This window comes from Sus scrofa, chromosome 11, assembly GCF_054392235.1.
Source record: "Sus scrofa isolate SSC_HxYL_T2T_F1_AM1 chromosome 11, Sscrofa_HxYL_maternal_Yorkshire_Landrace_v2.0, whole genome shotgun sequence".
Lineage (NCBI taxonomy): Eukaryota > Metazoa > Chordata > Mammalia > Artiodactyla > Suidae > Sus > Sus scrofa.
The window spans coordinates 75829995-75849285 of NC_139393.1; the positions used below are offsets into that span (position 1 = coordinate 75829995).

At 41.8% G+C, this 19291-nt stretch overlaps 1 protein-coding gene across 18 annotated transcripts in view; it reads left to right on the forward strand.

Annotated features, from left to right (window-relative positions):
• Positions 1-19291, forward strand: part of CLYBL (citramalyl-CoA lyase) — a 283442-nt gene that overhangs the window by 128089 nt on the left and 136062 nt on the right. For 2 of the 18 annotated variants that reach the window (XM_084982222.1, XM_084982223.1), the window contains exon 1: positions 11876-12014. The exons of the other annotated variants lie outside the window; for them this stretch is intronic. The gene's annotated coding sequence lies outside the window, so the exon portion shown is untranslated. Of the gene's footprint in view, positions 1-11875; positions 12015-19291 lie in introns of those variants that run through there. 18 annotated transcript variants of the gene reach the window in all.

The window sequence follows — 19291 nt, forward strand, 5'->3', positions numbered from 1 at the left end:
AGAAGATGTGGTACATATACACAATGGAATATTACTCGGCCATAAAAAGGAAAGAACTAATGCCATTTGCAGCAACATGGATGGACCTAGAAATATCATGCTAGATGAAGTTAGACAGTGAGACACAAACATTATATGTTATTACTTATATGTGGAATCTTAAAAAAAGAATACAATGAACTTCTTTGCAGAACAGAAACTGACTCACAGAGTTTGAAAAACTTAGGGTTACCAAAGGAGACAGGTTGTAGGGGGAGGAATGGGCTGGGGGTTTGGGATGGAAATGTAAAACTGGGTTGTGATGATGGTTGCACAACTATATATGTAATAAAATTCACTAAGTCAGGAGTTACCGTCGTGGCTCAGTGGTTAACGAATCCAACTAGGAACCATGAGGTTGCGGGTTCGGTCCCTGCCCTTGCTCAGTGGGTTAATTATCCGGCGTTGCTGTGAGCTGTGGTGTAGGTCGCAGATGTGGCTCGGATCCCACATTGCTGTGTCTCTGGCATAGACCGGTGGCTGCAGCTCCGATTCAACCCCTAGCCTGGGAACCTCCATATGCCACGGGAGCGGCCCAAGAAATAGCAAAAAAAAGACCAAAAAAAAAAAAAAAAATTCACTAAGTTAAAAAAATATCCTTTTTTAAAAGAGTAATCATTGGTCTCCAGAAGTGCAGGCCTTGACTCAAGCGTCATACCTCTGTGTCTCCTTGTACTCCGCCACTCGGAAACTTCTTCCTGCCTCTTTAATTTTCTCAAATGAGAAGTCATTCTTCCTCTCCAGTGTTGGCCCCTCCTCAGTTCTATCTTGGAGAATCTTGGTATACGAATTCAGCCCCTCTCTCTCCTGGTCTTTTCGTCCTTGCCCCTTTGTGCAATTCTTCTCCACAGCCTGCAGAGTTATTCTACACATATTTTTATTGTAAATAAAGCACTGTCAGAGTTCCCTTGTGGTGTAGCAGGTTAAGGATCTGGCATTGTCACTGCAGCAGGTCGGGTTGCAGCCATAGTGTGGGTTTAATCACTGACCTGGGAACATCTGCATGCTGCAGGTGTGGACAAATAAGTAAATGAATAAATACACCACATTAACAAAAGAAGAGTCAGAAACCACATGATCATCTCAATAGATGCAGAGAGAGCATTTGACAAAGTACAGCATCCATTCATGATCAAAACTCTTTACCAAAGTGGGTATAGAGGGAACATACCTTAACATAATCAAAGCCATTTACGACAAACTCACAGCAAATATAATACTCAGTGGAGAAAAGCTGAAAGCCTTCCCACTAAAATCCAGAACAAGACAAGGATGCCCACTCTCCCCACTGTTACTCAACATAGTACTGGAAGTCCTAGCCACAGCAGTCAGACAAACAAAAGAAATAAAAGGCATCCAAATAGGAAGAGAAGAGGTAAAACTATCACTGTATGCAGATGACATGATACTGTATATAGAAAACCCTAATACTGTATATAGAAAACCCTAAGGACTCAACCAAAAAACTTCTTGAGCTGATCAACAAATTCAGCAAAGTAGCATTAAGATTAACATTCAGAAATCAGTTCCATTTCTGTATACTAACAATGAAATATTAGAAAAGGAATACAAAAATACAATACCTTTTAAAATTGTACCACAAAAAATCAAATACCTGAGAATATGCCTGACCAAGGAGGTAAAGGATTTGTATGCCAAGAACTATAAAACATTAATTGAGGAAATTAAAGAAGATGTAAAGAGGAGTTCCCGTCGTGGCGCAGTGGTTAACGAATCCGACTGGGAACCATGAGGTTGCGGGTTCGGTCCCTGCCCTTGCTCAGTGGGTAAACGATCCGGCGTTGCCGTGAGCTGTGGTGTAGGTTGCAGACGCGGCTTGGATCCCGCGTTGCTGTGGCTCTGGTGTAGGCCGGTGGCTGCAGCTCCGATTCAACCCCTAGCCTGGGAACCTCCATATGCCGCGGGAGCAGCCCAAGAAATAGCAACAACAACAACAAAAAGACAAAAGACAAAAAAAAAAAAAAAAGAAGATGTAAAGAAATGGAAAGATATTCCATGCTCCTGGGTTGGAAAAATTAATATTGTAAAAATGGCCGTACTGCATAAAGCAATCTACAGATTCAATGCAGTCCCTTTCAAATTACCCATGACATTTTTCACAGAACTAGAAGAATCCAAAAATTTATATGGAACCACAAAAGACCCAGAATTGCCAAAGCAATTCTGAGGAACAAAAAACAAGCAGGAGGCATAACTCTCCCAGACTTCAGGCAATATTACAAAGGCACAGTCATCAATACAGTGTGGTACTGGTACCAAAACAGACATACAGACCAATGGAACAGAATAGAGAACCCAGAAGTAAACCCAGACACCTGTGGTCAATTAATCTTTGACAAAGGAGGCAAGAACATAAAATGAGAAAAAGACAGTCTTTTCAGCAAGTATTGCTGGGAAACCTGGACGGCTGCATGCAAATCAGCAAAACTAGAACACGCTCTCACACCATGCACGAAAATAAACTCAAAATGGCTTAAAAACTTAAATATAAGATGAGACACCATCAAACTCCTGGAAGAGAACATAGGCAAAACATTCTCTGACATCAACCTTATGAATATTTTCTCAGGTCAGTCTCCCAAAGCAACAGAAATAAGAGCAAAAATAAACCAATGGGACCTAATCAAACTGACAAGCTTTTGCATAGCAAAGGAAACCAAAAAGAAAACAGAAAGACAGCTTACAGAATGGGAGAAAATAGTTTCAAATGATGCAACGGACAAGGGCTTAATCTCTAGAATATACAAGTAACTTACACAACTCAACAGCAAAAAAGCCAACAACCCAATGGAAAAATGGGCAAAAGACCTGAAAAGACATTTTTCCAAGGAAGATGTACAGATGGCCAAGAAGCACATGAAAAAATGCTCAACATCCCTGATTACTAGAGAAATGCAAGTCAAAACTACCATGAGATACCACCTCACACCAGTCAGAATGGCCGTCATTAATAAGACCACAAATAACAAATGCTGGAGGGGTTGTGGAGAAAAGGGAACCCTCTTGCACTGTTGGTGGGAATGTCAACTGGTACAACCACTATAGAGATCAGTGTGGAGGTACCTTAGAAATCTATGCATAGAACTACCACATGACCCAGCAATCCCACTCTTGGGCATATATCTGGACAAAACTTTCCTTAAAAAGCACACATGCCCCACATATTCATTGCAGCACTATTCACAATAGCCAAGACATGGGAACAACCCAAATGTCCATCAACAGAGGATTGGATTAGGAAGATGTGGTATATATACACAATGGAATTCTATTCAGCTGTAAAAAAGAACAAAATAATGCTATTTGCAGCAACATGGATGGAACTAGAGACTCTCATACTGAGTAAAATAAGTCAGAAAGAGAAGGGCAAATACCATGTGGTATCACTTATATCTGGAATCTAATGTAAGGCACAAATGAACCTTTCCACAGAAAAGAAAATCATGGACTTGGAGAACAGACTTGTGGTTGCCACGGGGGATGGGGAGGGAGTGGGAGGGATTGGGAGCTTGGGTTTAATAGATGCAAACTATTGCCTTTGGAATGGACTTACAATGAGATCATGCTGTGTAGTACTGGGAACTATGTCTAGTCAGTTATGGAGCATGATAATGTGAGAAAATAGAATGTGTACATGTATGTATAACTGCGTCACCATGCTGTACAGTAGAAAAAAAATTATATTGGGGAAATAACAAAACAATTAGAGATAGACTGTAAATTATCCATTCCTCCTTTTTGTGACTGTCTTTGTTTTTAATAAATTTGCAATGAAAAATAAATAAATAAATGAAGGACAGTCATTGTGGTTTCCAGGAACCCCAAGGATACTCAAGTCCCTTATATAAAATGATGTGATATTTGCATGTAACCTACACATATCCTCCCTTTAAATCATGTCTAGATTACTTATAATACCTAACACAATGTAAATGCTATGTAAATAGTTGCCAGCTTATGGCAAATTCAGGTTTTGATTTTTGGAATTTTCTGGAACTTTTTTCCCCAATATTTTTGATCCAAAGCTAATTGAATCCTTGGATGTGGAATCCACAGATAGGAGAGCCACATGTCAAATGTAAACTTTCCTTTGTGTCCACTTCTTCAAGCTGGTGATGGGTCTCCCACCTTTTCTTGATGCTTAACTTCTTGAGGAGGTCTTTGTCCACTTCCTTACTTCCCAGTCTTCTATTGAGTTTTCAGCTTGGGAGGAACGTATTTATCCCTCTGACTCTGAAACTGCCCCCCAGAGTCTCAGATGTCTTCAGAAGTGCCAATTCCAAGACCCCATTTTTAATCCTCATAGTAGCTGACTCTCCAGTTCTTGGTGCTGTCGATCATGCCGCACTGCTCAGAACTCTCTCTTGCCTGCATTGAGGATTCTCATCTCCCTGGACTTTCGTCCAGCTTTCTGAATGGTCTGTCTTGGTTTTCCAAAAGGGTTTTTCATCCTTCTTTGAATCCTAAAATCACGATCCTGCTCAGGGCCTTTGCCCCTCAATGATGGTGACATCCTTTTTGCTTAGGATGGTCCCTCCCAAACTCTTCTTTCAGCCTGGATGTTTGCAACACTGCCCACAATTTGTATATACCAAATTGACTTCACGAGGTTTTTAGAACGCATGTTCCTGATTTGGGGTCTAAATGATGACTCACTTACTTTTAGCACTTACCATGTTGTGTTGTGATTTATCTCTTTACATGTCTGTCAATCCAACTAAAATTTGAATGCTGTAAAGACAAGACTTGTGTGCTTGACTGTTGCTGGTGTGTGAGAATGCTGCTTTATTTTTTAGAATGTAAATTTAAATTTTTATGAAATAATACAAGATTCAGTGTTTCTGTTTCTCTTGAGTGCTCTGCTTTGTTGTTTGTTTTACTGTTTATCTTTCGTGTTAGTGGTTTTCCTCAAATGTCTGGTCATCTGTGGCTGTCAGTCTGTATTTAAGAAGAAGGAACTTAAAAATCACTAGAGAGTTCTTTGAACTTGGTAATTGATGGGCCTCATGCAGGGTCATCAGATAGGGACCTGACACCTTTACCAGGGAATTACCAAATATCTGTTCTTCTCAGAGAAGAATCCTCCAACCTCCGGTCTCCAGGGATAAAATCTGGCTGCCAGCATTCTGGAAGCCAAGGACACAAAGCCTGGGGAGTGCTCACCATTCCATGTGCTGACTTTCACCTAGTCCCAATTTTCAACTCCTCGATTAAGTCCCCCTGTTGGCTGTGTTTTGCATTCACAAGTTGGAGAGGGTTCTATTTCATTTTCTCCAAAGAAAATTACTTCCTTTAGCTATTGGAATGAAATGAGGAAGCTAGCAGGGGGAGGGTCTTATTGCTCCTTGTACAGATTTTTCAAACAGTGCTTTTGTTCAGACCCACATCTTTGGCTTCTGGGGGTACCGGGAACCTCAGTTGCTAAGCTTTTGCAGTTCTGTTGTGTAAAGAAGCATCATTCTTTTGCACCTGCCACATTCCTTTAGCCCCAGTACTGGGGGCAGTTAGCAATTAGCTTTTCCACCTGTTAATTCACCTTCCACGCTCCAAATTTGTTGACGTATCTTAAAAGTGGTTTCTTCTTCCATAACATCTATTTCTGTGGGTTCATACTCCTCCCCACTTTAATGTGGGTTTTTGAAAAGAAGTGGAGTAACGCATGTTCATCTGCCATGTTTCTTCTTTTGATCTGAGTATTTTGATCTAGTATCCAGCCAGCATTATGAACTTTTATTAGTTTTTTTAAAAAAGGATGAATGATTATTGACCTTCCCCAATTTGGCTTTATTATAGTAAAATATACATAACATAAAATTTACCATCTTAACCAATTTAGTGGTATTTAATACATTCATAATTTTTTGGAGTTCCTGTCGTGGCTCAGTGGTTAACAAATCCAATTAGGACCCATGAGGTTGTGGGTTCGATCCCTGGCCTCGTTCAGTGGGTTAAGGATCCTGCATTGCTGGTGTTGACGTGAGCTGTGGTATAGGTCGCAGACTTGGTTTGGATCCCACATCGCTGTGGCTGTGGTGTAGGCCGGCAGCTGTATCTCTGATTAGACCCCTAGCCTGGGAACTTCCATATGCTTCGGGTGCGGCCCTAGAAAAGACATAATTAAATAAATAAATACATTCATAATTTAAAAAAATTTTTTTTCCCTTTTAGGGCCACACCTGCAGCATATGGAGGTTCGTAGGCTAGGGGTCAAATGGGAGCTACAGCTGCCAGCCTACGCCACAGCCGCAGCAACACGGGATCTGAGCCACGTCTGTGACCTACACCACAGCTCACGTTAACACCAGATCCCCGACCCAAAAAGCGAGGCCAGGAATCGAACCCACATCCTTATGGATACTAGTCAGACTCGTTTCCACTGCGCCACAGTGAGAACTAATTCTGTGAATTATGATTATCGCCACCATCCATCTCTTTAGCTCTTTTCATCGTGTAAAACTGAAACATCGTACCTGTTAAACAATAACTCCCGTTCCACCTTTCCTGGCTCCTGGCCTCCACCATTCTACTTTCTGTCTCAATCATTTGACTACTCTAAGTATGTCATATAAGTGGAGTCGGAGTATTTGTCTTGTTGTGACTGGTTTATTTCACTTAGGATAATGTCCTCAAGTTTTATCCCTGTTATAGCATATGTAAGAATTTCCTTCTTTTAAAATCTGAATGATATTCCATTGTCTGTATATACTACATTTTGCTTATCCATTCATCCATGATGAACACACATAGGTTGCTTCCATATTTTATCTATTGTGAATAATGTTGTTATAAATATGGCAGTATAAATATCTCTTTAAGACCCTGTTTTCAGGGCTTTTTGGTATATACCCAGAAGTGGAATTGCTGGTATGGTGATTCTATTTTTAATTTTTAAAGGAATTACCATATTCTCTTCTATAACAGCTATACGTCTTACCAATATTACATAAGGATTCCAGTTTCTCCATATCCTCACCAAAATTTGTTATTTTCTGCTTTGGTTTCTCTCTCTCTTTTTTTTTTTTTTTTGGCTGTTGCAAAGGGCAAAATTTTATTCTTTTGTGGCTGAGTACTATTCTACTGTATGTATATATACCAATAGCTATAAGTCTTTTTTTTTTTTTTCTATAGTAGCCATTCTACCTGGTGTAAGGCAATAGCCCATTGTAGTTTTGATTTGCCTTCCCAATAATCAGTGATGCTGACCATCTCTTTATGTGCTTCTTAGCCGTGTGTATAGCTTCTTTGGAGAAATGTCTGTTCAAGTCCTTTGACCATTTTTGAATCATGTTGTTAGTTTTTGTTATCGAGTTTTAGGAATCCTCTGTATTTTGGATATTAATTCCTCATAAGATGTATGATTTGCAAATATATTCTCATATTCTGTGGATTGCCTTTTAACTGTTGATACTGTCTTTTGGTGGACAAAATTTTTTAGATTATTTAGATTTTTAGATTATTGAATTATTTATTTGCTAGATTTTTCTTTTCCTGCTTTTCATTGGATTTACTTAGAAAATAAATAAAATGGAATAAAGCTTACATTGATCTTGAAGTTATACATTTAATTTTTTTTTGGTGATGACTTTCTTAATTTTAATATGCCTGTTTGGGTTTTAAAAAATTTAAAGTTAACTGATAATACCTCTATTTTCCTTCTAAACAAAATCTTCTAGAATATTTAAGTTCTCATATCCTCCTCCAGCCTTTCATGTTCTCTGTCTGGTATGTTATCAGAGTCTAGTGCTTTCTTTGTTGTTGTTATTGTTTTTAGCACTTTGTGTAAATGAGGCAGCATTGTTGCTTTTGCCGTTTATCTTATATTACAGGCTCTTTTAGATCTACTTACCTGTTCACAGTCCCTTTGCTCATTGTTATTTCTTGGATCCCACTCCCTTCTTCTAGATTCAGTTTCTTTTACTATGAAATGTACCTTGGGTCACTTTTCCCAGTAAAGATACAAGGCTAGTAACTTTTTTCCGCCTTTGTCTGGAAAATGTATGTAGTTTGCCCCTGTCTTGAAGGATAACTTAGTTGAATTCAAGACTCAAGTTATTTTCCTTTTTACTACTTTGGAAATATTGTTCCATCGTTTTTGAGTTTCTTTTGCTGCCTAGGAATATTGTGTGGCAAAATTGTTCTTCATGAGTAATCAGCCTTTTCTCTTTGTTTAGCTCATGACTATACTTCTTCCATCTGAGAACTTAAACCGTTCCTTCAGTTCTGAAAACTTCTCAGTTGTGAATCCTTGTTCTTTCCATTGTCTCTTAGACATTTATTGTAGTGTCTCATTCTGCCATCTCTTTCTCCTTTCTTTATGACTCCCACCACCTGCCTCTCCGTGCCATGTTCTGTGTGGTTGGTTTCCTTTCATCCACGCTTGAGTTCACGGTCTTGAGCTCAAGTTTTTAATTTTAATTTCTCTCTTTGTGACTTCCAACGCATTCAGGTGGTTTAAACTTAATGCCTGCACTTGCTTTTAGCACAGGCTCATAGTTTTGAGGACTCATAGCGAAAGATCTATTTACTTCCCAGAGCCCAAGCCAGACCTCAGGCTCCCTTGCTGTTTTTTTGTGGGCGTAGTTCTTCTAGTTCCCTATTCGTGAATTAGATGTCTTTTTAAGTGGCCAATTTTTGTCCGCTTCTCTCACCGTGCATAAACCCAAGTTAGTGTTTTCTGTCCCAGGTGTCATAGGTTGACACTTGCGGCCCCCAGTCCTTGTTTCAGGCCTGATACCCCTCTATAGACACAGCATCAGCTCCAGGAGCTCTGGCCCTGGAGTTCTTGCTTTGTTTTAGCACTTGAAGATTTCCTTTTCCTTTTTTTTCAAGTTCAGCTACATATTAAACCTTTTTAAAAAACTTTTACTTCATCTTTTTTTTTCTTCTTTTCTTTTTTTATGGCCATACCTGTGGCATATGGAAGTTTCTGGGCAACAGGTTAAATTAGAGCTCCAGCTGCAGCCTACGCCACACAGAAGGACCAGATCGTCTGCCACAGCTTGCAGCAACACCAAATCCTTAACCCACGCAGCATGGCAAGGGATTGAACCAGCATCCTCGAAGAGACAGTGTCAGGGCTCTTAACCTGCTGAGCCACATGGGAACTCCTAAAAATTTTTTGTTTTAGATTATCTGATATTTCTCCGTGCTTTAATCAGGAGTGGGGTCTGCATCCACTTAGCTTGCCATAAACCTTTTTCATCTTTGTATCCTCACCTCAAAGGGATAACTGGTCCATACCAGATGCTCGATGACTGACTGACTGACTGAATGAATGATTGAATTTATTTTTTATCTCCAGAAGCAGATGGAAGCATATTCTAATGAGTAATGTTGCTTCTCTCTCCAGGGGCACTGGAGCAAGCTGACTTTGTTTTTCTATGAGGACGTAAGTGAAGAGAGCTCCCAGTAAACAAAACAAAGAGAGAATAGGACTTTTCACGTGCTTTTCTTTAAGCTTTGGAACAATGGGAACATTTAACTGCCTCATACTGCTTTTCTCTGAAGGTGGACTGACAGAGAGTTCCCATACAGTTTGCTGGTGGCTCCACAGCATCCTTATCAAGAGAAAGATTAAAGAATCGCAGGGAGCAGGACGCTAGGCTAGGCCTGTTTATTTCCCGTCTCTCCCCCTGTTTTAAGAAAAGCGTGCCTTTGATGAGATATAGCCGCGGGCTCGTGTTTTACATTTTCCATCAACCACCTTTGTTAGAAGCTGGTTATTGATGCCATGCCCTGTTTTAATTCACACTTCTCTGCTAATCAATTACAGCGTTTATCCATTAATCAGGCATTCTGACAGGGTCAATAACTGCTTTTGGGGTTTTGTGAGAGGCTGCATGTTATCAAGCAAGGAATAACGCTCAGGAGCTCACTTGAGAACAGAGTGACTTTCCCAGGCGGGTGGACTTCTGGAGCAATAAACATCTCGCGGGGATTTCATACGGAGGTTTTTCAGTATGTTTGGTTGATGAGATTTTCCTCACTGAACACTTCATTAGCAGGGCTTAGCCTTAGTGAAGTGTGGACAGGTGTGCCTCCGTTTAAGAAAAAAAGAAACATCAAAAGGTAATTATTCCCATCACATACAAATGGCTGCATTTACCTAAAAGTAGCCTTAAATTATGAGCTGCTTTCATTCATACTGAGTGTTTGTGAACAATATCTCAGGGAGGTGTGAGAGCAAAGAAACTTAAAGCCAAAATATCTGGAGCTGAAAACCAATCCAAAATTTAGAGCAAATATCTCTATAATGTGAGTCAAGAGGACAATATAAATAAAAGCTAAGCTTATATACAAATTTCCTAAAGCCCATCTTTATTACATAGAGTGTTTTCAGCCTTTGTATCTGTGGCCCCACACATGTGTACACACACATTTTCAGTCCATCTCAGCCTTTATAATTTGTTGCAGCACATTCAGATGTAGTAAAGCATCATGGAAATGAAAACTTTTCATTTTCGCCGGGGTGAGAAACAGAGGTGGCGACGTTTAATTGGAGAGTTACAGTTTGGGCAGTTGAGTTTACCGTACATAATGGTGGTAACAGGTTTCAAGGATCTTTTTTATGACAGATGTACCAACATTTAATTGTTTTTCATCAAGGGTGGAGAGAAAAGACACTTCTGTAGATTTTTCAATTCTCCTCCGTGTCACTTAGCTGTCCTCACCATTGTCTGAGTTCCTTTCTCTCCTCCTCTTTGCTGCAGTGAGTTTTGTCATTCCCTCATGATCAGCACTTTTGTTGTCTTTGTTTTTTGCTGTACCTCAGAAGTCCATCTTTTCTTTCATCTCCTTCCCATTCATGCATGAGGGAACAGTTGTGCCCTGTTGTGGGGATGTTCCGCTGGGTTTCAAACAGTAGGGTTTCTTTTTATTCTCTTCTAAGTAGTACAATGGGGCTGAATGTCTGTTGCAGAATGCACACACTAATATGCCAGGTTATTTGGTTTCTAAGAAGTCAATAAAAATACTACATTTAGGCCTGGTCCTTGGCTGCCTTCTCCCTGTTTGCCTTTCAGGTCTTTGGTTATAAATCTGTTTGTTTGCTTCTGATCGTAAAATAAAATCTTCCATATTAAATCGAAGCGTGGAGTCAACAAACACTCAGAAAAATGTTGTTGGCGGAGGATTGTTTTCACACTAGCAGATCTGGCAGTCTGCGCCCTCCCTTGATAAGAGCCTTGAAACAGCCGCCAGAGCTAATTAATGGCAGCTACAACTTGGAGGAGATGAAAAAAGAACGGATCCCAAGTTGGTCTTGGCAAAACTTTCTGGTGTGAGAAACCAGCACATCTCTGCATCTAGAGGTGTGCGGCTCTGACTGTTTTCATCCAGATCACCTCGCGTGGTTCTTGTTTTGGGTGGAGGGGAGATGCGTGTGAACATAAGTGTACCTAGTTATAAACACAGACCCAAAGGCCATCCCAGCAGTAAAAGGCTAAAGACATAAAAAGCTAGAGATGTCTTAAGACACTTTGTTCTCATATTCAGGAACAATCTTCAAATCCTCCTTAATGAGGTCATAAAAGAAAAATGGAACAAGTGTTCCTTGTGTATCTCACTAGGGCCTGCCATCAGGGTCACTTGCCACCAGTATCCTATTTAAAAAGGGATTGGGGTAGTTCAATCAAGCATTGCGCTAAGAGAGAGACTTTGATTAATTCCTTCTCTTTTCTTTTGTGCCACAGATAATTTCAGTAAATTTGTGATACTTTCTGCTTAGCCATTGCTGAGGCTTAAAGTTCTTGATGCGTCATGCTGAGTATTAGCATTTATCGGGCCTACTTGGCTATGGTGAAGAGACGCGTATGCTGCAGACAGCTCTCTAATCTTTGACGAGCAGGGCTGGTCTTTAAACATGACCGGTATCTGGGCTCTTGGCTCAGGGAAGAGCCGGCTCTCAGGTTGGCGGCAGAAACAATTCTTGCTGTAAGAGAAGGAAAGGACGAACAGTAAGTATGATGGGGATTTACCACGGTGAACTTTTTAGAAAGGTACTGCATCTGCCTCTTACTCAGAAACTCCCACCGCTTGGGGAAGTTTCCGGCCAGGCTCTCCAAGGAAACAAAAGCAAGAAAAGTAAGGGCTGCCAGTGCGGGCTTCCACCGAGGCTGCTGTGGAGGGTGGGAGGTTAGCCCCGGGCTTGTCAGGATCAGGTAGGAAACTGGATGCTATTGTCACTTGCTTTCTTTTATTTACCAACTTTGTTGAGAGGCCATCAGAGATACAGGGGCCGTTTACTATGCTGCAGAGACCCAGGGGCGAATGTTAACTCTTGGCTCTTGTGATCTGAAACAGGTTAGGATATATTTAAAGCACTTAGGTAAAAACTTATTCACATATTTATCATATTTTATAGGCTGATTTTGGAAAGGTATACAATTTACTTTATTGCAAATGCAAAGTCTCTTAGGTGTCCATGTGTTTATGTGCCATTGAAAAGTTAGGTTTGGGTTCTCATGGACCAGAACTGCCCCCAGGGGAGCATAGCTGGGATTGTGTGAGTCCCCTCTCCTTGGTGGTTTACTCACTAGGTGTGCTGGGTTGGTTCTTAGGGCTGCTGCTTTCTGTCCTGTTAATTCAGCCACTGCACATGCGCGTGCATGCAACAGGTTAACAGTCCTCACTCAGGAGGAAGGTGTTGTGGGGTATGGGTAGATAGAATTGCTTCTTTCCCAGTTGAAGCGCTTGGTTTTTGTTTTTTCATTTGAAAGAGGGGTAGTTGGGTTTATTTTAATGAATTTATATGTGAGATATGTTTATGTAAACGAGTTAAGGCAAGATTTCAGAACTAATTTTAGAGTAGGTTTCATGATAATTATTGTTATCCTGCCAAAGGTTTAACAGCCAATCATAAGAGTTTTAAAAATTGTTATTTTTACATGGATAAGCTGTTAGACTTCTCACTGATTCTTTTTTGGTACTGTTCCCAGATTAAGAGCCCAAAGACAAATCTGTTCATTCATCAAATACTATTTATTAAGCTCCTCTTTCATGCCAGGCTCATAGTATTATATCACCATTATTATAATTGTCAATGTAATTGGTTTTCGATTTATATTTACAGTGATTATTATAAATATTGGAAACCCCTAAGTATCCTAGTTTTTAATAATCAGCTTTAACTCTCTGTGAAGGGTGAGTGTGTTCTTTCTGAAGTGTATCTATGAGTAGATTACTCAGGCCTGACCATAGTTCTTGGAATGCTAACTGAAGTTGCTTGATTGATAGATTTTTCCAGATTTGAAACTGGAGAGAGCCATGGAGGCAGAGTGGTGTCACGGAAGGGACACAGGCTGTCACTTTTCCTTGCCTGCAAGGCAAGAGCTCAGGGCTTGGCGTGTGAATGAGGCTCTCTGAATGTGGTAAAGCGGCCAGCGCCTGGCTGTCCTACGTGCGATCCTCTGGGGCACTGGCGCCCCTATTCCTAAGAAATGGGATCTACAGGACCTCAGGCGTCCACATCCTCATTCCTCGCGTCATGCACACTCAGGGGCCAGGAGATGAGCCGCTCATTGCCTCCGTGCCGCCAACAAGAGAGCGAGGATGTGGACTTAGAACCTCATTCTTGCGGCAAATGCCGCAAAGATTTTGTCAACCTAGAGGATACCTGCCTCGTTTGCTTTTTCGAAGCATAACTGCAGATATTTAAAATAGTTCCCCACAGTGGAAATCTTCCAAATGTTGCTTTTCTCACAAAATCAGCATGGTGAATGCTGGGAAGAAAGAGGCCACAGCCTTCATTTCCTGTACAAATTCGAGCCTGCCACCTCATTTCTGCCAGGGCTGCTGGTTCTTTCTCAGATAAAGGTCTCAGGGCAGGCAGGGTGGAAGGTCTCTCATAAAACTGGAGGATTGTGGTTGTCTGGGCACCTTGTTGTCTAAAACCAAGTGGAAAAAAGAATGAACAGAAGCACATTTCAGCCTCCCCCAGACCAGCCTCAGGTCATCTAGGATCTAGAAAGTAGTAAGAGGAGGCCAAATGAACCGTGGCCTTTGAAACATACTCCAGCCACAGATCTGGGCTTAAAAATACCTTGTTCTCTCTCCCACAGCCAGCTGTCCAAAGTGCTAGCTGCAGAGAAGTGTCCTTTTACCTTAAGATAGATCTCACACAGAATGATATGTTTTGGTCTTTATTTACAGAGGATGTTAGAATTTATAGTACAGATCCCATTATACTGCTTTTAGTGTCTGTGAGCATTCCTCAAAACCCACTCAGTATGATTGGGTCCTTCTTAATACTTACTTTAAAACAGCAGTCTTTAAAAATATCCGAGACATTGTCACTTCTGCCTCGGAATGCTGAAAATTTTCTGCATAATTATGTTCTGAAAGTTCTATGGGGCCTTGCTGTTTGGGGGCTTGAGGAAGCATAATAGCAGGGACCAGCCAGTGGTCTTCTCTCTGCAGTTAGGAGGAAGGACTGCATTAAAAGTTCTCTGTCATCATAAGCCCTAAACAGTCAGCACGGAAAAGAATGATTCAGCCCGATTTCTCTTGTCTTTTACACACAGGAGCCCAAGGAGGGAAGGGTGTTTCTGCGTGCTAAGTGTGCCTTACACATGTTGGTGACCAGCACATGTCCTCAGCTGTTTGTATGGAGATAACGTATATATGAACTTAGCCTGAAGGGCCTGTACTTACAAGTCAGTTACTAAACCTTTCTTCTATGACCTTTTAGGTCAGACGCCTTTGTCAGTCATCCACTTGAGTGTCAGTTCTTTTTCTTCGTCTTTTTTTTTTTTTTTTTTTAGTATTTTCAGGGCCACACCCACAGCATATGGAGGTTCCCAGGCTAGGGGTTAAATTGAAGCTGTACCACAGCTCAGCCTCCAAGCGCATGGACAGCACGCAGCCCTGCTGGCAGGCAGGAGGTCCAGAAAATGGGCCTTAGCAGTGCGGCCCCAGCAGCTGCTGAATCCAGGCAGAAAGCATTTGGATGCCTGATGACCTCTTTGCTAGCGAGTACCTGGGACTGCCACTTTAGGTACTTGTGCTCATCTTCCCTCAGGACAGGCCAAGCCCAAGAGCAGGGACGAGGTGCGTCCCTCTCCTTGTGAGACTCGGGGACAGGGCCACCTCTGAGCAGTGGTTTGCAGGAGGGCTGGCCACACAGGGATCCAGAGGGCCCAGGGGGCAGCAAAGCAGCCCAAGGTGATTCTGCAGGGATACCAGGGGCAGACTCCACAGCAGGGAGGACCTGGAACCCACAGCCGAGAGGGAGGCAGCATAGCCCCCATCTGTGAGAGAAGCCCCCAGAGCCCAGAGGGAGCTGCAGGAGGAGGCCTTCAGGGGTGCCTCGAGGGTTGTGTTTTTTGTACCTTGTCAACATAGAGTCAGGGTGCACTCTATAAAGAAACATAAACTTGGGTGGGAAAGTTATAAGGATTGGTATGGTCAAAATAGGGCTAGCAAAACTTGCTTATAAGCTGAAGATGATTTAAATTTCTTTTCCAAAAAAAAAAAAAAACACAAAAGGCCTAGGAGCAGAGTAAATGACTCTCTAGCTTGCTTTCAAAAAAGAAAGAGGGAGTTCCCATCATGGCTCAGCAGATATGAATCTGACTAGTATCCATGAGGATGCAGGTTTGATCCCTGGCCTCGCTTGGTGGGTTAAGGATCTGGTGTTGCTGTGAGCTGTGATGTAGGTCACAGATGTGGCTCAAATCCCATGTTGCTGTGACTGTGGTGTAGACCTGCAGCTATAGCTCTGATTCGATCACTAGCCTGGGAACTTCTGTATGCCGTGGGTGCGGCCCTAAAAAAGACAAAAATAAATAAATAAAAGTAAATAAATAAATAAGAACACCTTACAGCATCAAACCATTGATAATTCCACCAGAGGAACAGAAACATTGCAGTTTGCAGTGTGACAGGTGACGGAGAAGGCCATGCCCTGGGTTCAGAAGTGGGGCAGACAGGGTCGTGGGTGGGGGAATGTTGGCAGGAGAGCACCGATGGACGTGGGTAATGAACAGAGCGTGGGAAACGCGGACAGTGGCAGTCCCGAGTGCTGGCGGGGGAGGGGCCCTAGAAGTCTCCTGATAGAAAGAAGGCGTGTGCTGTCACTTCCAACTTCTTTGTTTCGTGGCTAAGAAGTAAACTGAGTGATAAACCCCCGCACCAAAAAGGTTTCGCATTGCTTTAGCGTTTCAGGAACACGTCTGCCAATTCTTTAGTAGACCTGTCACTTGCTTTCCATTGGAGGCTTGAGGGGATGACACATTTTTCAAACACAGATATACGTTCATGAATAGTGTCAGAAGTTTTGGATTTTTGCCGTATATACTGCTGGGGCTTTGTTTTTATTGGGGGTATATATTTGAGATTTTCTTTCCTTTCTTCTTCTTTTCTGGATGCAGTATATTATGTAAAGACTCTTGCATCTTTCAGACCAAATTGTTTAAAGGATTTCAGCATTACATGTCAGCGTTTTAAAGAGATTTTTTTCCCTTTCTTCACTGTTCAGAGAGGTATCCGTTTCCTGTGTATCTTAAGCTATGTCACCTGAGGATTATGATAATGACTCACTGTCTTGTAATTTTGCTCTTTTAAGTGAGTTTTGAATAAGACCTCTACCCCTGTTCCTGATCTTTGAGAACATAGCTGTAAACTAGGGGCTATAAGTATCTCGAGAGCCTAAAAATAGAGCTAAAAGATGAAAGTATGTTTTGTAGTAAGAGAGGCATTCATTACCTTCACCGTCCTGTTCAGTTTCTGCGGGACAACTTTCTACTTCACTCAGAGAAATTTAAAAACACATTGACTTCCTTAGAAATTTCCTGGCTATGTCAGTGTTTTCATTTGCATGATTAACAGAATACACTGGTTAGTAGGTAAGTAGTGTAATTCTACTTGCTCTTCTTTTTTTTTTTTTTTTTTTTTTTCCCACAAATGCAGCATGTGGAAGTTCTGCAGTGACAAGATCAGATCCTTAACCCACTGTGCCACAAGAGAACTCCTGCTCTTCTAATTTTTAAAATTCTTTATAAATAACTATGACTAATGATTAAGGAATGGATATTTATGTGAAGCTAAATTAAGATATTTGTCAGTGGGTTGGAGGTCTGGCATTGCTGTGGCTGTGGTGTAGGCTGGAAGCTATAGCTCCGGTTCGACCCCTAGCCTGGGAACTTCCATATGCCACACCCCTGCCCCTAAAAAGCAAAAAAGCAAAAAAATATATTTAAAAAGTTAATGGTTAAGTAAAAAGTGAAACACTACCAACTGGAGTTCCCTGGGGGCCTAGCGGTTAAGGATTTGGTATTGTCACTGCTTGTGGCTTGGGTTCAGTCTCTAATCTGGGAATTTCCACATGCTGCAGGCACAGCCGAAATAAAATGAAAAAAAAAAAAGAAAGACGTTTGACTTTTGCATTCATTTTTTTACTCATTTACATGTTTAATTAGTGTATATTATACGCCAGGTATAGCACCAGGGTCAGCAAAAAGAGTGCTTCCTAAAATCACATATCCTTAAAATCATGGTTCTTAAAGTCAGTTCTTTGTCTCTCTTCCCTCCCTTTCAGATATTACCTCCTGTTCTTCCTTATCCTTGTGACCTGTAATTTAGATTAATTTTTTAGGATCTTGGATTCCCAATGATGTGCTATGCGGTAGGGATGGTTAAAGAAGAGAAAATCTTTAAGAGATTACTGGGGAGTTGGCTTTATCAGGAAAATTAACAGACTTGTCTGTGTAGACAAGGAGGGCTGCTCAAGCTGGACCGAATGGACCGCGTCGTAATTTGAATGCTTGAAACCCTTTCCACTTTATTGTGAAAATTACTGCCGTAACTTCCTCCCTCTCCTCATTTGCCTCTTTCCCTTGCTTTTTATCTTGTGCACTACCAGTGTACAGCACGGTGGCGTTTAACTACTTCCCGAAGGCATGATTAGTCATCAGGAGCACGCATTCCTTACAGATGCAGATAAATGGGCCTTCAGCCTGTCAGCTACAAGTCGGCCTAATTTGGAAAATATGGTTCCTCTCCTCAAAAGGAACGGCTCCTGCTCCTCCGAAGGCTTATAAAATGGCTGTGCGCGTTGCCCTGCTCGCTCCGCACACCTGGACCAGGGTCCGGCTTGATGCTGGAACGAGAACTTAACCTGCCGCGCCAGGGACCGCACCTGGGGCATCTCTGTCTCCGTGAAGAGTGGGGGAAAGCGGTACCAGCTCCGTCTCCCTTCGCGTTCTTGCTGTGCTTTCCGCTTTTCTTCCCCATGGTTGTTACGGACGGAGTGTAAGCCTGAGTCTCTCGCCAGATGTTGTCTCATCGTCTTAAAGGGAAGAAGAAAATTTTAATGGATATTTTGAACATGCTTGGCCTTTATTTTGTGCAGACCCAAACTGAATGAGGCAAAGGGGTTCAAATACTCTCTTGTTCCATCTGAGTAAGCATGAAAACCTACAGTCCTTAGTGGGGTTTTTTTTTTGTTTTTTTTTGTTTTGTCTTTTAGGGCCACACTGGCGGCATATGGAGGTTCCCAGGTGAGGGGTCAAATCGGAGCTGTAGCCGCTGGCCTACGCCAGAGCCACAGCAATGCTGGATCTGAGCTGCGTCTGCGACCTACACCACAGCTCACTGCAATGCTAGATCCTTAACCCAGTGAGTGAGGCCAGGAATGGAACCTGCGTCCTCATGGATGCTAGTCGGGCTCGTTAACCACTGAGCCACAATGGGAACTCCTGCAATCCTTAATCTTTTAAAAGAAAAATAACCTCCTCTGTTTGTGAGATCTCTGATTCATTTCTTCTGCCCTGCTCTGAATTTTTGTAGTTAAATACTGTTTGGGCTTTTGTGAGCCAGCATCCGCCCACTTACCCCTCTCCTTCTCCTCACCCACCCCTACTCTGTGGTTGCACAAAGAGCAGGGGACCCACAAAAGACTGAATTTCTGGGGTTTATCTTTTAAAGGAGAGTGAAATGCTGGATATACTTAGGAACACAAAACTGATCAGTTAAAACTTTGCCAAGAAAAGAAATTTACTGGTGTGAGGATAAGGAGAATAAGAGAGATCGAATTTTTTTTTTTTAATGCCACAAATGGAGAATATACAGTTGCTTTTTGTGATTTTCACTAAACTGACCTTTCTTTAGTGCAACACAAATTAGTAGGTTTGGCAGCGACTTCAAACCTCCCAAGATAACATGATATTAAAAAGATGGGAATCTCATGAGAACGGAGCCAGGAGCCCTGTAAACTTTTCTCCTAGGTGATACCTCT